The sequence below is a fragment of the Nannospalax galili genome, unplaced genomic scaffold, assembly GCF_000622305.1.
Source record: "Nannospalax galili isolate Female #2095 unplaced genomic scaffold, S.galili_v1.0 scaffold151, whole genome shotgun sequence".
NCBI lineage: Eukaryota > Metazoa > Chordata > Mammalia > Rodentia > Spalacidae > Nannospalax > Nannospalax galili.
In genome coordinates, this window is record NW_008332087.1 from 3,843,875 (window position 1) to 3,860,631 (window position 16,757).

The window sequence follows — 16,757 nt, forward strand, 5'->3', positions numbered from 1 at the left end:
TGCTCTATTCATATTTTTTTAAGTGGTAGTCTAAACCAGGTGTGGTGGCATACGCCTTTAATCCTAGCACTTGGGGAGCACTTGTGAGTTCAAGGCCAGCCTGGTCTACATGAGCTCTAGGCCAGTTGGGGCTATAGGGAGACCCTGTCTCAAAAAGACCAAGAAAAGTATAGGTTATTTTCACAACTTCGCTTCTCAAAATTTTGGCATAACATATGAAAACATCCACATGAAGAAGTTATGAAAAAATAAATCAGGAAAACTTCTAGTCATTCCTGATTCTGGAAGATCATGGAACCACTAAGAATATCACAATTTTGGTTTGCAATGAGAGCAAACTTGTGTTTGTAGAACTTATAAGACACTGAAACTGTGTGGGCTAGACATTATGGAACGTGAATGATTTCAAGCCTCATAGCAGAGAGGAAATACCTTGCTTTCAGGTATGCAGACGGAAGAGTTTGCAAATCCACACTTAGAGAAAATGCGTTTGTGGATACTATGAAGCTGATGCGTCAGTTCTTTCTACTTAATGGATTAGGAGTAAGAGAGAGGGAATGGACATTTGGTGAACCTACATCCCAAAACAGGCTCTGTTGTTGGATAAGTAGTTAATCTTTATCAGGGAAGTCAAGTTTCCTATGCTCCAGTTTTTATACTTGCAAAGCGATTAAGGTTTCTTTATCATCTTCCTTTACAGAGCTGATATGAAGTTAAAGAAATAGCTCTTAGTGGGAAAAGAAGTTAGGAAAAAACGAAGTGATTGTCATTAAATGGAAGCAGGGTGAGTCAATGCAATTGTCTGGTAAGCGATCTGATAAAATAAAAGTCTCCTATATAGTATATAGTTCATTGAATTCACCACTCTGTCAAATCCCAAATAGGTACGTCAGTGATTAGAGACTTTATCCGCTTCACCAAGAGGTCAGCCCTAATTTGTCGGGTCAAAGTTTTTAGTAGAGTTTGGAGAACATAGCACATGAAAAGGGTACTTGTGTATTTCAAGCCCTGATGTACAGAACTAAGTTCCAATTTAGAAATTCATAAAAACTTCACTCAGGGTCTGGAGATAGCTGCAGTTCCAGGGGATCTGAAGCCCTCTTCTGGCTTCCACGGGCTTTGCACAACATGGGTGCACTCATATACATGCAGACAAAACACTTATACACATGAAATAAAAATAAATTAATTAATTAATTAATATACAAAGATAATGAATGCGAAAGCACGTCTGTGTTGTTCCGACCACAGTTTTGTTTGGATTTTGTGGTGGTTTGGCTGAGAATTGTCCCCTATAGGCTCCAAGTATTTGAATATTTGGTTAGTTGGTGGCACTGTTTGGGATGGTCACAGAACCATGGTGTAGGAGGTGTGACCTTGCTAGAGGAATGGGTTGCCAGGGGGCAGGCTTTGAGAGTTCCTGGCCTTGTCCCACATCTACTTTTGCTCTCTCAGCTTCCTGTTGAATGCTTGGAATATGTGAGCTCTTGGTTTTCTGCTCCAGCTGCCTTCTGCCATGGTCCCCTACCCCTGCCATGATGGACTCTTGTCCCTTTGGTGCCATAAGCCAAATAAACTCCTCCTTCTATAAGTTGCCTTGGTTGTGGCATTTTACCACAACGCTAATACACTTGCGTGCTGATCAGTGATGGAATTAGGTTTTGAAGTTCTGCTGAGGGTATAGCATGAAGGAGAGTGTCACTAAATCCACAGTTAATTTGGTCTCTGCTTAAGTGCCAAGTGCCAGCTCTCAGGAGACCCTCTGTCATTACCCATTCTAAGTCATCCTAACTGGGGTCACCAGTCTATCCCCCTGTTCTGTGCTATTTTATTCACAGCGTTGCCTATCATTCTCCACTAGGAGGTAAGTTTGTCTGAACAGGAACTTGTATGCCTTGTTCTCTGCTCTCTGCCATTGCTGGCACACAGTAGAGGAGTGGTATTTGAGAAGTGCTGTGAGGAAGGAATAGCCTACAAAACCAGGAAACTGTGAGCCCAAGGAGATGTCAAGGAGGTGTTTGCCTTCGCTTTTGTCAAGTTTCTCTAATGTTCTTAAAGGTGAGGTAGTTTCTTTCTTACAAAGCAGAAAATATTTTATTCAACCCAGATTTTAGAGAAAGGAAAGATGGTTTACACTGTCTGTGCTTTTTAACTGTTAAATACAGATTCTCAGTCTTTAGCCCTAGAACTCAGGATTCTCCTTAGTGCTGGTATTATGGGTGTGAGCATCCATACCCAGCTCCATAGTCTGCTTTGAAACTGGTTCCATTCCTCAACTGAACTGTGTGGTTCTGTGACATTCCATGCTCTCACTTTTGATTGGGCACCTGGTCCAAGCTCGGTCAATCAGAGGCATCCCCAGAGAGTTTTGAACAGAGAGTATATGCAACAAATGGCAATTCCTTGTACATAGTGAGTCTATAGGAAGTACTGATCCATGTCCATGTTTCTACTATATGGAGGGAGGATGGTTTAATAAAATAAAGTGATTTTAATGTAAAGAAAGTGGTAGAGACAGACAATTAGAGAGAAAGGAGGGTAGAAGAAAGGAGAGTGGGAGTGGAAGAGAGAGAGAGAGAGAGAGAGAGAGAGAGAGAGAGAGAGAGAGAGAGAAAGAGATTGAGAGATGGATTTTGGCAGTGTGTGAATGTTTGCTTGGTTGTTCTGATTATCCTGTTGCCTGTAGTTTGTCTGTTCAACAGTTACTTAGATTTGGGGGTAGTTTTTTGTTTGTTTGTTTGTTTGATTGCTTTGGGGAATTTTGTTTTTTGTTTTGACAGGGCCTTCATAGTCTCAGCCTATCTGGAAGTCACTATGTGGACCAGGCTGGCTGACCTTGATCGAGCAGAGGTCTTCTTGTCGAAGGCCGGGATAAAAGGTGCACCACCACACCCAGCTTGTTTTTTTTTTTTTTTTTTTTTTTTTTTTTGAGATAGTCTCACACTGTAGCCTTGGCTGATCTGGCTTTCCCTATGTAGACCAGGCTGGCCTTGAAATCACAGAGATCCACCTACCTCTGCCTTCCCAGTATGGTATGCACCGCTATGCCCTGCTTCTTAGCGTTTTAAAAAGCCCATAAATCTCTGCTTTCACTGAAGCCTGTTACATTTGGGTTTTTGCTTTACATAGCAACCAAACAGCCATGTAATATAGCAAACTTTACAGGAAGCTTTGTCTGATAGTTCAGCATCATAGCAAATTTCATGTCCTACTTTAGAGAGCGAGTCACTCTTTGAGACCAAAGACCTTTTGGGGGGGAAGAAAGGAAGGAGACGTCCCCCACTGGAGAATGGCTCTGCGTGAGATGGAAAATCTTGAAATAAGGCAGGGTGGCCAGGCTCTAAAGCAGAACCAAGGCCTGAGCCAGGCTCATTCATCACCTTTGTGAGTCCTTTATGTCTAGGCCATGCAGTTTTTTATTTTGGAAACAGTTTTAAAGGTCCATGCCAGATCTCTACGACTGTGATTCTAAATAATAGAGCGTAGAAGAGAAACAGGCATCCGGCATTTTCCAAGGGCCACTGGTGTTCCGATCGAGGCTACAAAACAAGACCCTGCCAGGCTCGGTGGGAGGGGCCAGGCCTCTCTGCACATGCGGTTTACTGTGGGGGTCATGGGAGCAGCAATGGCAACTGCTTTATCCTTTGCACCGGGAGTAGCTCTGCCATCTTGTACCCTTTAGAGGCTGCAGGTGAGACTGCAGAAGGAGAGAAGGGGCTGTTGAGATTTAAAATTCTGATAAGCTTTAATGGAAATATTCTGGGATGCTAGATTGAGCAATTATTATGAAACAAATTGTAATTGGGGTAGAATCTACAGACCCTCACCCCTGACCCTTGTCTTCATCCCATGGATATTCACCACCCTTGTCCTCTAAACTCACTCGTCAGACAATAACATCTTTATTACTACGTCATTCACCAACTTCAAACCAATGAATGATAGTTCTTTTTTTCCTAGCACCAAGTTGTAACTTTTGTAAGGTAAACAAATAGAAACACCTATTTTTGTTAGGTTAGATAGGAAACATCTGGTCCTCTCCAGACTCAGCTTGTAATAGATGTGGGTAATGCGGGAACACTGGCTCTCTAGGACAGGGGTTCTTGAACTTGAGTAAGTGTAAGAATTACCTGGTGGTGGTTCAAGCACAGATCACTGGCTTCCCACCAGTTTCAAGGTTTATCAAGTCTGGGGCTCGTGGGAGAGGAGAGGGCAGTCGGTGATTGAGAACTGCATTCCTAATAAACTCCTAGATGATGCTAATGCTGCAGGTTCAGAGGCCACAATTTGAGAACGATGCTCTAGGGTAATAAATCCCTAATTATAGAAGGTCAAGGATAGTACCCTTGGGATTTTAAAAGTCAAGTTCTCTTAGATTTGCTGTGTAAAAGTAGGAGGAACAATTTTCTCCCCAATACAGGTTCAATTCTCATCTTGTCTCATAAAATGGGAAGTCTTTGATTCTATTAGCATTGGGGAGATGGCTTTCAACAGCACCCCCCCCCACACACACACACTTTTGCCCTTTCCCTCTGTGAGACAGGAAACAGGCAGTGAGCAACAGAACTCAGTCTTCCATTGGATTTTTTTTTTCCTCTAACATCTACCTGCCATTCTCAAAATTGCAAGCTTTCTAAGGCAGTTTCTTCTCTTCAGAAGAGTAAGGGCTGTCCTTTTGGCACTCATGTATGCAGTCCTTTCTCCTCATAGGTCCCAATGCCTAGTCTTGGATTAGAGCTGAAAAACGGGAAGGAGTCTGACCATCTGACTCTGGCTGTAACCATGATCTTCTGCCCCACATCAGCTTTGAAAAAACAAATTGTAGTCACTAACCCTTTGCTATGTACAGATTTGTTCATGGAGAAAGGGGTAGCATTTAGCACCTTAGGATACTTGGAAATATCTTGACCAAATACTATCCTATCTAAGTCTGGAGAATTATATCCACCACTCAGGATGTTGCTATAGAAATAAAATACAAAGCTAGCTACATAGGAATATGGTAAGCAGCACATGTCAGATACTCAGAGGATAATGGGGGCTTCAAAAACTTCCTCAGCAGGTTCTTATGCCCTATAGGCCTGGATCTGCATGATGTCTCCCCCAAAGCAGACTGCAAGTCACTGGATTATCTTTGGAAACTTTCTCCACATTTGACAGAATGCAGCTTTGGGGCATCTATTTTGCTGTTTTGATAATGAAGTGATTTATATAGGAGTCATATACCAAGTTTGACTGAAGAATGTGTTTTCACATCTTTGCTTATATATTGTGTACACATAAAAACCACATATATACATATGATATTTGGTAAGGAAATTAACTCCCCCCACCGTCATGGCCTTGCAGCAGAAACAACACAAGCCCAATACAAATTGGAGCCAGCAGATGTGCTTTGGGTTCACTAAAGAGCTTGCAGCACTTTTACACAGTAAAGAATAACAAGGAATTTTTCATATCATTTCTTTTTAATTCCTTGAGGGTTCTTAAAATTCTGTGTATTAGGGAAGAGGGGGATTAGTATTTAGTTAAATGAAAACCAAGCCTCTTCACATATCCAAACATCTTCCCAAGAATGAAGGGGCTGTTCCCAAAGCGAAGTTACTATCAAAAGCATTTAAAAATTCCCCCCAAACAGAAGACTCAAATACTCCTGATACACCTTCCCAACTTATCATGCCTTCTGTTAAAACTAAAATATAATGCCATACCATGATCTGCTGGTTCTCTAAGCAGACAACATAATAAGGAAGGAAAGATGCATGTGACCTTTGCATAGCCTGCAATCAAGAATATTGGACACATGCCACAGCAAATAGTGAATAATGGGACATGGTGGTCTGTCTTCCCCTCTCAGCATTCTGGAGGTAACAGTGCTTACAGCACAGTTCCTTTGGGCTTCACAACATCCACTTGGCATCGTAGCAGCCATTGCTTTCTTTCCATACCTGTAAACAAGGCCCAGTTCAGGTCAGGTGAGTTGTTCGAGGTTGTACAGCCAAAGTGGTAATGCTGGTCTGCAGCCTCTGACTCTTTGCCCAGTGCTCAGTGAACTCACCTGAAATTTTAGTTCTCCCTGGTCACTCATACCACCATAAGTACCTGACTTAACCCAGAAGACTGCGTTCTTTGAATTTTACTGATTCCTGGGAAGCATGCTTTCTGTTAAGAATATCTCAATGGATTATGTGTAAATTTGGAAAAGTCATGGGGTACAGAAGAAAAAACATGGACTTTACAATCAAGGACACAAAAGTTCCAAAGTCTTTCAACGTTGCCATGGAGATTATATTAAATAACATATGCCAAGGGTTGATTGTGGCATATAGCAGGCATTCAGCAAATTAGTTGCTTTTTCTTTGTGTTCATTAGGTGGCAGCATCTATATACTCTAGTGAAAGCAGAATGAAATGACTGTCCAGTAGTTTCAAATTTGTTTCATGAGAAGGTATGGTGGAGAAAGAGGTGCAAGATTCAGTGTTCAGTTGGTGATACATACTGGTTTTCCTAAGATAAATGAGACTGATACACTACATCCTGCTAATGTTTATTTTTTTTCTCCAAACAAAAGAATGCTGGTTGTTGGGAAAGTTAGAGGATACATTCCAGAAAGCCAAATCACTATGGACAGCGTGAGTATACCACGGCAGTTCTAACAGGGCAGTAGCAAGTGTAAGCCAAGTCTAGTCAAAGGCATAAATCAGTGTTTTAGTATATATATGGACAATGAATTAAAGGATAAAAAATATCCTTTGATTCTAATAAATGGTAAAGAATGCTAAACAGCTGGTTTTATATGTGAAAAATTACTTAAATCACTCAATGCAATCACTTTTAATCTCTAAATATAATCTTGCCTTTAGCTTTAGTTTTCTTGAGAATTCTGTTCTTCATTAGCATATTAATGATGGAATTTTTTAGAATAATAAATTATTTACTGTAGTTTGGCAGTTAGTTGGAGTGATCCAACTAATTTGTTCAGACATAATTTTATTCCAACATTTAGGGCAAATGTTCTTGTAGGACTACAGAACAATTCTGTATTTGTTTTGATTGGAATATTTGATCAATAAAAGGTAGAATTACTTACATAGAGATGAGATTCATTTATCTACAAGGGGGCAGCTGGTATCCCCAGTCACTCACTCATTCCTACGTACCTGGTTCGTGAAGGGTACTAAGGATTCAAAGTCGGCTAAACTTTCATCTTGGCTCTCAAGGACTTCCATATTCTACTAAGGAAGAGAAATGTGCAGATAGGTAATTATAAAACCATGTGATCAATCTTCAAGGGAAGTGGGAACATTGCTAATTGATAAGAAGATATAAAATTCTAAAAGAAGGGCTTGTGGGGCTAAGGCATATTCCACTTTACTCTGCATCCCTGAAGAATGACCAATGATGGGGAACTTTCAGAGGAGGGAAGAACAAAAAGATGCATTTTCTCTCCTAGTCACTGTTTTCTCCATCAGTCTCAGAGTTGAAAATGCCTAGGAAGTACTATGTTTCTTGAAGCTTGACTCTTTTTCTCATTGGTAGGAAGCAGTCTATAAAGGGAGATGTTCCTATATAGATTGGGATATTGACATATGGAAATATATTTAAGGGACATGTATCATCCAGTGAGTGCCATATAAATGAAGACAAATTTACAGAAAGGCATATGTTACATTTATGTTTAGTTTCTGGATGGCCAAGTCTGGTTCTTAATATATATTCATTCATGATATAGTAATCCTTCTATGGATACTGACCAGCAAGAGAAATCTTCAATCAATTGCCCAGAATGAATTGAGAGACAGTTCTTTTCTTTTTTATTGTATATGCATACATGTGGGTGTACATGGGTGCGTGTGCATATGTATGTGGGTACTTGCAGGTGTGGAAGCCAGAGGACAACCTCAGGTGTCAAACTCAGGTACCATCTGCCTCCTTAGATTAGAGACACAGTCTCTCATTGGCCTGCAGTGCACCAATTAAGCTAGACTTACTGGCAAGCAAACCTTGGGGGTCCACCTGTCTCTGTCTCCCAAGTACAGCGATTACAAGCACACACCGTCATTCCCTACTTTTTATGTGGGTACTGGAGATTGAACTCAGATCCTTGTGCTTGGCAGACAAAATTCTTTATCAACTGAGCCATCCTCACAGCCTCCCATGTTCTTTTCTAAGTTGGGTTAATGTCTTAGATTCTAGAAGAGATCTTATTTGAAACATGTCTTCTAAAATACTAGTGTCCTGAAAGGGGATGCTCAGCATAACACTCTGGGAGCAGAAACATGTGTATTTTATTTACTGCTGTATCTGTAGAACCAGTACAGTGTTTTCCTGGTAAATGCCAGATTACTCAGAAGATATTTGCTGAAGGAATGAATGAAGAGTGCCACAATAACAGCTGGTGATGCTTGAGGAATTCATGGTCAGTCACCTTGAAGTTAGAAAAGCCTATTACGTTCTATAATTTCTCAAGCATAAGTCCGTTATACAATTTTGATTTCTAGTAAAATTTCTCATGAGGAAGTTACAATGGACTGTCTCATTAAAATAAAAAGCATTGTTTAATGGGACTGTGGCATAAGAGAGCACTTTGCTGGTGCTCTTCCCAGCAGACTTTCTGGCATTTATCTCCCTCTACTTTTCATTTATCAATAAAGAAATCACAGTGTGATTTATCTACGGCTAGCCATCAGACCAACCTCTATGAACTGCGGGGGAATTTAAGAAATTCACCGTTTTGCAATTTTCCAGGCACTATTCTCTGAAACTGTACAAAAGATGAGTATAAATAAAGGCCCGAGACTCTCCATGGAAAGGGGACTCCTCCAGCTTGCAGGGCTCTGGCTCAACTGAGAACATTTTTTAAAACAGAACGGAGGCAGGAGTGCAGAGCTGAACTCTGGCCTCAGGGGGGCACCTGAGACACTTTCATTTCTTTCCATGCTGTCCAGCAAGTGCCAGGAACCACTGATTTAAGCCTGCAGGCATGGAAAGTCTTCGCCCAAGTTCAAAAATCTAGAACTAGCATCATTTGAATAAAAGAAGTGATGCGAATGCGGGGACCAGCTAGCCATTTTCTAGAATTGTCACTTTGGAAGAAAATAACCTTGCACTTGAGTTTAAAGATGGACCACCCTGGAAGACAAGAGTGCCGAATCAGCAGATAGCGCGAAGACGGTCATATAAGCTGTAGGAGGCATCTCTGGGTCATCAGGCCAGCCACAGCAACAAAAAAAAGAGGATTAGATATATCTTTCTACAATCAAAGAACAAGCCATAAACCTAGCAGAGCTGTCAGCATCAATCCTGAGCGGGCATCAAAATTCACTTTGCCTGGGAGTTTCTATAGAATGTTTTAAAAGGAAACACTAATCTTTAAACAGGATTTTCCTCCATCTCTTTGGGGGCTACATATTTGTTTTTAAGAATGGGTTAATTGCTGATGAGTTTAATGTTTGTGAGTCAGCAATAAAAAAAATCAGTTGAGATCTTTTCTTAGAATGTAACATTTTACCTGAAATTTGCAGTCACTTATAATGACAAAAGCATGCCTTTTGTGAGATATGTGACTTTGTGTACATGCTGAGGTTTGAACCCAGGGCCTCAGAAGTAGTAAACAAATGCTCAACCACTGAGCTACATCTCTGCCCTATGTAATTAGCTTTTGAGCTGGTTATCAGTATCATGTGATTTAGGTCATATTAGAAATGTCACTTTTAAAATATCAATTCAGAGATTTTATAAAGGCATCCTTTCTTTTCTGAGTGGCAGAGGGAGATGCAGGGGTCAGCTCTGTGATGTCTTTATTTGCGAGTTCATAACAATAAAATGATTAAAAATAATTCACTTTAGAAAGGAATTATAAAAAGTCTAGGCAGGTTGTAGGAGATAGTAAGATTAGGAAGGAGAGACAGCGTCCAAAACAGTGATGACATAGAACAGGGCTTTCTGGCAAAAGCCAGAATTTCTTATCTGACCAGAAAAATGATATAAAAAAATTTTAGGGGAAAAATAAATGGACTGAAAAAAGAATGCACAGACCTTAGGATGCGGAAGGGCAGCTTGGTAATCAAAACATTACTAAGGCAGTAGGAATAGCTGAGAGCCTAGGTTACAAGACCCGGATACATTGCTGGGGGATTTCAGCAGTGTTCAAGTGGAAGGGATATTGACCATCATAGTCTTCTGTCAGTCTGTGGATGAAGAAACCAAGTTTAACAGTGCTTGAGTGGCTTAGTATAAGACCATGATTCCAAGACACAGAATTACAAGCACTTGTTTCAGGACCACACTGGGGCCCTGGCTCCTACCCAGCATCCTCACAGGCATGCCTTATTGCCCAAATGAGGAGGAAAAGATGCAAAAAACCATGCAAAAGCCTGGGATATACCTCAATGGTTGAGCACTAGCCTAGCATGCTCAAGTCTTGGGTTCAAGACTCAACACTATAATCAATGAATCAATATCAATCAGTCAGCCAATGTATTTTCATTTGGGCCAGTAGAAAAAGTGATACAGTTAATTGGTTGGCCTCTGTAGTCAAACCGACTATATTTAATCCCAGTTCTTCTCTGTGACACCTGGATCCGCTTTAACTACATCGTCTGTGAGATAAGAGTGGCTTGACAACAAAGTTGTAAACCAACCTTCAGCGAGCGGGCAGCAGAGGGGCATATGCTTCCCCTCACGGGCTTTCTGCTTTACCTCTGCTTTGGCTATTTCTGTCCTAAATTAGATTTATGGCTTACTAAATGTTAATATTTTATCTGATCACATCTGATGGTGGACTGCATCCTTCATTTAAAAATCAGAGAAGTACAAGAGATCTTGGTGAAGATAATTATATAGGAAAAAAAAACATTTTGTTATGGCAACAAGAGCAATTCTGAAGTCTTTTTCTGCCTGTAAAGCTCATTTCTTTTAATTTCACTTCTTTGGTGCTTTCTCCACTCACCGTGCCCTGCTTCCTTGTTGCTGTGCATTGTTTGCTCCTTTCTCTTTACTTGAGGAAGTCCCTCTGGACCGTTTGACAACCACCAGCCCAACCTCGAAACGCTTAAGTGACACCTCCTCTACATTTTCCCTGGGTAGTGAGCTTGGAGGTCATATATGCAGTTTACCTCAGCACACCCAAGCTTTATGACACATTACCATAACATCTCCTCCACCCCCAGTTTTAGTCAAGGAGCTGGTTCTGTTTGCCCTGCAGCCAGTAACATGTTCCAAAGAATGGACGTCTTTTCTTCACCCATCCATTCAGTGCATTTGACAAGGCAGAATACTCAGAGGATGTGAAAGAGAGTCCTGCACCATGTTTTTTATTCAAATGTACCTTCTGGAACCTCCCATCCCAATACCTAACCTGTTTTTTAATCTACCTGGCACATGCTTATCTCAAATAATTTGTTATGGTTAATTATGGAAAACGGGACCTACAGCTCGCTTCTGGACAGGACCTCCCTGTCCATGTAGGTACACATATCCTGAAGAGCGATCGTAAATGATGTTTAAATCCAGACTGATTGCCTGGAAAATTAATCATCTCTGATAATGCCAATTTGCTCCCCTCCACTTCTGAGCACAAATTAAACCTACTCTGTCAACAGAAATTCCTGGATATTAACAGGGCCTGGTTGCTTTGCTATATCAGTTTCTGCTCAGAAATCACCTTTGGAATATAACATATCAAATTCTAAGCTTGGCATTCAAAGCATTCTATAGAAGGCTCTAATTCCATTCTAGCAAATTCTCTCTGAAGCCTTAAACTCTCTGTAAATGGATGGGCATTTTCAGAATTTGCTAACCAAAGATAGCTTGGCTTGCATAACTTGAATTTCTGCTTAGGTTTGTTGTATTATTATTATTTTTTTAATTACTAAGCAGACCTCCACAACTTCTTTCTAACCTCCAAAAGCCATCATGTCCGTTTTGGTATTGCCCTCCTCTGAAATCATAGTCCTTATTATTGTTCACGTTCATTTGGAAATTAATTACTTATACTCTGATGATTGTTTTCTGCTGTTTTACTTCATCTTTATTCCAGCAATATTTGTTGTTTTATTCCTTACGTTTTCATTAAGATCTCTAGATGCCAAACTTATTGAGGTCAAAGACCATATAACCATGAGGTTCAGTACCCCCATAGTGTTAATTTATGTATCTTGTGCTTCCTGATTGATCGATACCTTCCTATTAAGTTGGTGCCTGCTGGCAAGGGATGACATTGCAGAAATACATCCAGGGCTGAGGCCAAAAACATGACTTTTCCTACCCTTGTAGAATTGTAAAGCAACCCCATAATGTGAGAAAAATAGTGTATCATTTAAATATTTAAAAATTCTGGTTTTTCCTCTTCCCTTTCTCTTTCAAATTCTTGATCAAATTGTTTTTTTTTTTCTACTAATTGTCAAAACCAATATGCCCTGCTGAAGGCTACCTGCTACGCAGCTACTGAGTGCCACTGGAGGAGAAATCAATTGTCCTCTTGATAGCCCTCACCCTGGGGCTAATATTTAGAGTTCAGGAATACCTTCTGAGAAATTAAGGGGCAGTTTGCCTAGGAACTGTGCATATATAACAGTAAAAACAAAATTCTGACTTCTTGGGAGATTTTGCCATGAACAGATTATAGAGACTGTGAATAATTTTGTGCTGGGAATGCCCAGGTGGTAATGCACAAAACAGTGATGAAGAAACAAGCACGTGCCATCCAGGGTCTGAGGTAATATTTCCTGGCTTGTCCTTATGCCCATCTGCCCCTGCCTCTTTCACCACATTGTCCTGGATTTGCAAATTTCAAACTTAAAATAGAAAATCTCTTTCTTTTCCTTCTGAAGCCTGTCAATAACATAAATGTTAAATCCATGATCCATTTATGCTTTCCTTTATTTTTAAGTAAACTATTATAGATTTAACTATGATTTTGCACATTGCCTCCTCCTCCTGGCTCTTCACCCTTTGCCGTTTTACTGCAGTCCTATACCCCTCTTCTGCCAGCCTTCCACTAGCAAACAAAACCAGCAGTAATCACTGACATTCAAGCATATAGTTCCAGGAGCATTTGGCTTTTTTTTATTTGATGCAACTACGCAGAGCTATTTGGATGTGCACTATAAAGTTAAAGCATTTAAAAAGACTCCTGCTTATATTTTGTCCTCCACCTTCTATCACCAAAATATAGTTGTTTATTATATATGGATATTGCAGTGTTATAAATTCCCATGAAACTACAAACTCTTGAATAAATTTCCACCCAAGTAATTTTACATCTGCACACAATAATATAATGACATATTTTGTATATATATGAAAACTCCTGGCTATGCATAAAAGGAAAAAATGGTAGGGAATTAAATCACCCTCTTATGTGAACAGAAGATTTTAGTGTCTCTAGTATAGAGATGATTGGAGTTATGACTAATTCAAGACCTTATTTGGGGTCTTTAAAAGGGGTCATGTTGCACTTCTTTAATGCATTGTATATAGTCTTACATATGACACGGATACTGTGCTTTATCAACTGCTGAAATCATAAAATTTTCATCCTGCTAATTTTTTGACCATATATATACATGTCTGTGATGACTTTGCTCAACCAGAATCTCTAAGCCTCAGAGAGGAAAACAGTTATCAGGACATTAGTGAAATCCCGCAGTTCCATGATACAAATTCCAGTAGATCTTGGGGTCAGAATCCTGTTTCAGCCTAGCACCGTGGTCTTTTCACCTACAGTACCCTGAAGGACACGACTGGATTCTCCCCAGACAGGTCACCCTCAATGTGAAATCAAAAGCAATACCATCGTTGACAGGAAATAGACTAACTCAACCCATGGCCAAAGAGGTTAATTTTTTCGTGGCTGTGTATGCGTATTTATATGTAATTTTATGGATGGGGAGAAAAATTCATTCTTAAATTTGATTTTTCTAAGTTTAAATAATCCAAGTTTTTTTAAAAATAAAAATGTATGAATGTCCTGTCTTTCTTATAAACAGATGGTATTGGCATCATCAAATGCACTCATTCCTATACATTAATATCTGCCGACAGATCTACTCTGTGTTAAGGACAAAAACAAACAACCTTCTTGGTGTAGTGGAGGGTAAGTGACTATTTTTTTTTAAATGTGTTTATTTTCTGTCTAAAAGAAGGAGCTGGGGTCAACACGGAAGACTTCCCCAAGTAGTCTGTTATTTTTTAAAGCTATGTGGGAGGTTAGGAGGGGAGCAGGCGATTGCCTGAAAACATATTTCTATGGGAAGAATTTATTTATTTATTTGTCTTTTAATCTGTTTTTTTCTTAGCTCCATTAAGAGTTTCTGTAGAATCTGGATCTCAGAGGAAAAAAAAAAAAAAAAAAAAAAAAAAATTGGCCTCCAGCTCTGGCCAGGCAGCTTTGCCGCAGGTAAATGCGGAGCTGCAGTCGGGTCGCTGTCCTCGGTGCTGAAAGACCAAGGTGCGGACGCGTGCTTCGGGCATGCCTGTCCAGGGTGCTGATCTCTGGCCGCTGCAGTCCCCCCAGGGGAGCCCACCGCGCCAGCCCTTCCCCGAGCCCTCCCACTCAGCACCACCCACCCGCTTGTAGCTGACGTGGAGCAGGCGGCATAAATCAAGTCCATGGGGGCATGGAGGCTGCTGTAGCTGCCACAGCTCTGCTCAGCTTTCCCGGAGCGGTAACTCCCCCTTTTCTTTTCGCCTCCCCAGCGCCCACACCCTGAGTTCTTAATTCTCCTTTGAACAGCAGCGCCCTGAAGATAACAGTCATAAACATAGGGTTAGAACAAACGACAGGATCGCCTTTTGCTTTGTTTGTTTGTTTTTTTTTTGTCTACACAACAACAACAACAACCCCAATAACCTAAATATCTCCGAAAACCGCGTCGCAAGACGGAAGAGCGAGGGTCCCACGGATGTTTCAAAAGAGTAAGTTATTATTCCTCACATACCCCTGCTCTTCCTTCCTAGTGCTTCAACTGCATCGTTCCCATTCACCCCGTCCCCAAGCAGCTCACCTTGAAAATACTTTTAATGCAGCCCCAGGCGAGAGTCCAGGCAGACATGCACACGCGGAATACCGCACCCTAAGAGCACCAACACTTGTATTTGCCTAAGCTTACTTGGGCTGCAACCTGCCGTCCCTTCTGTGTATGCAATCATCCAGAGCCAGGACTAGGATCTGAGAGGGGGCTCCTTACCTTGGCTTCTTCAGAAGGTGCTGTTCGCCGGTCCCTGAGGGTCGCAAGAGTGAGGAACCACCGGGCAGGGAGGGAAGGAAAGAACGCCTGACCTCCCCGAGGTTTCGTCTTCAATGCAACGTGAGCTCTGCCCTCATCAAAGATGGCCGTTCCTTTGACGTCAGCAGCTTTTAATAGCTGTCTCCTTGAGGGGCGGGGAGGAAGTGTGTTGAGGGAGGGGGGCGGAGGGAGGACGGTGGCTGGGGGCGGCAGGGGAGGAGCCAGGAGATGCGGAGCGCTTGACTCAGCTCCCTGTGCGCTTTGCTGCAAACCTTTGTATTTCAGCCTTTTAAAAACATCCAAGTGGGGTGATTCTTATGACTCCATTTTAACGAGGTCTTGGGCAAACACGTCTATCCTGCTACTCTTTTTCTGATGGCCTATGCTTTTCTTTTGTGTGCATACATATGCAAATATATGTATCATATGTCTATATATATGCATAATTTTGCATAATGAAAATCCATACATATGTATATGTAAAATGTCCCCCTGCTGACCTGTCTCTGAGGGAAGAGGAAGGCAGAGGAGGAGGATGGTGTGAGGGGTGGGGGCAAATTTCAGTAGTGATCTGTTTTTTCCAGAGCAGGGTCTGGTCCTAAAAGGCATCTCTGTTCACCCTCACCAGCTCCTTTAATCGCCAGGCTACGTGGGTTGCTATTTTTATGAGCGATTTTTTTTTTTTATCAAAGCAGCATGGAAGGCTTGGAATTATCATTTAATATGGTCAGTTGGGAAGGGAGACTCATACTTTAAAGTACGTCAGACCAGTTATCCCCGGGAAATCAGATGAGTTGGGTAAAGGAAGAGGAAAGGGTAGTTAAGCCAATCAGGCTGAGCAAGCAGCACTCAGGGCTTAGAGTTGAGAATTGTTTGCCCAAGGCTAAACAGATGACGCTGTTTCCGGTTGATTTTGCAGTCTGGGCCTGGGGTGATGTGGGGGTTTCTTAGGAATAGTCGCCAGAGGTACGTGCAAGCCTCAGAGGACGGTCCAGAGAGCTCTACAGAAGGTGGAGGGCTTTGAGTTTTAGGGTAGCTAGTACGAAACAAAATTCTGGCTCTTCATTCAGTTTGCAAACCCGGGATACCAGTAGTGCTTGACCCTTTGAGGCGCAGGTCTCGGCATGAGCAAGAAAGGCTACTTTAGCTGGCCAGATGAGAGATAGGAGGAATAACCACAAAACATAGTCCTGTCTTCCTTTGCTGTGCGTTAGGCGCCGAAGGGGGGGCGGGGGGCGGTACCTTGGTGCAGCCTCTGGATGATTCACAGGTGTTGGGGAGGCAGTCGGGGCTCTCCGCGGGGAGGGCCAGCTGGGGAGTGCGTGGGAGGTGGGGGACCTCGTCTGAGGAACTGTTTGTACTTTTCCGCGGAGGATGCGATTAGAAGTCGTGCCTTGCAATCTTAAAACTTGATGGCCTTTTGGGTGATGGAAAATCCTTGTCTCTTTTAGAGAAAAAAAATCTGAGAACTGAGTCTGAAAAAGCAACATGCAAACACCTACCACCCCCCCCCCGTCCTCCTGACAA

At 41.7% G+C, this 16,757-nt stretch overlaps 1 protein-coding gene across 4 annotated transcripts in view; it reads right to left on the reverse strand.

The window, feature by feature from the left end:
- The window catches only part of Snap25 (synaptosome associated protein 25), an 80,868-nt gene extending 65,506 nt beyond the window's left edge, over nucleotides 1–15,362 (reverse strand). For 3 of the 4 annotated variants that reach the window (XM_008827189.2, XM_008827192.3, XM_008827190.2), the window contains exon 1: nucleotides 15,192–15,362. The gene's annotated coding sequence lies outside the window, so the exon portion shown is untranslated. Of the gene's footprint in view, nucleotides 1–15,008; nucleotides 15,130–15,191 lie in introns of those variants that run through there. The other variant, XM_008827191.2, reaches the window with a different exon arrangement.
- Nucleotides 15,363–16,757: the final 1,395 nt, after the last annotated feature.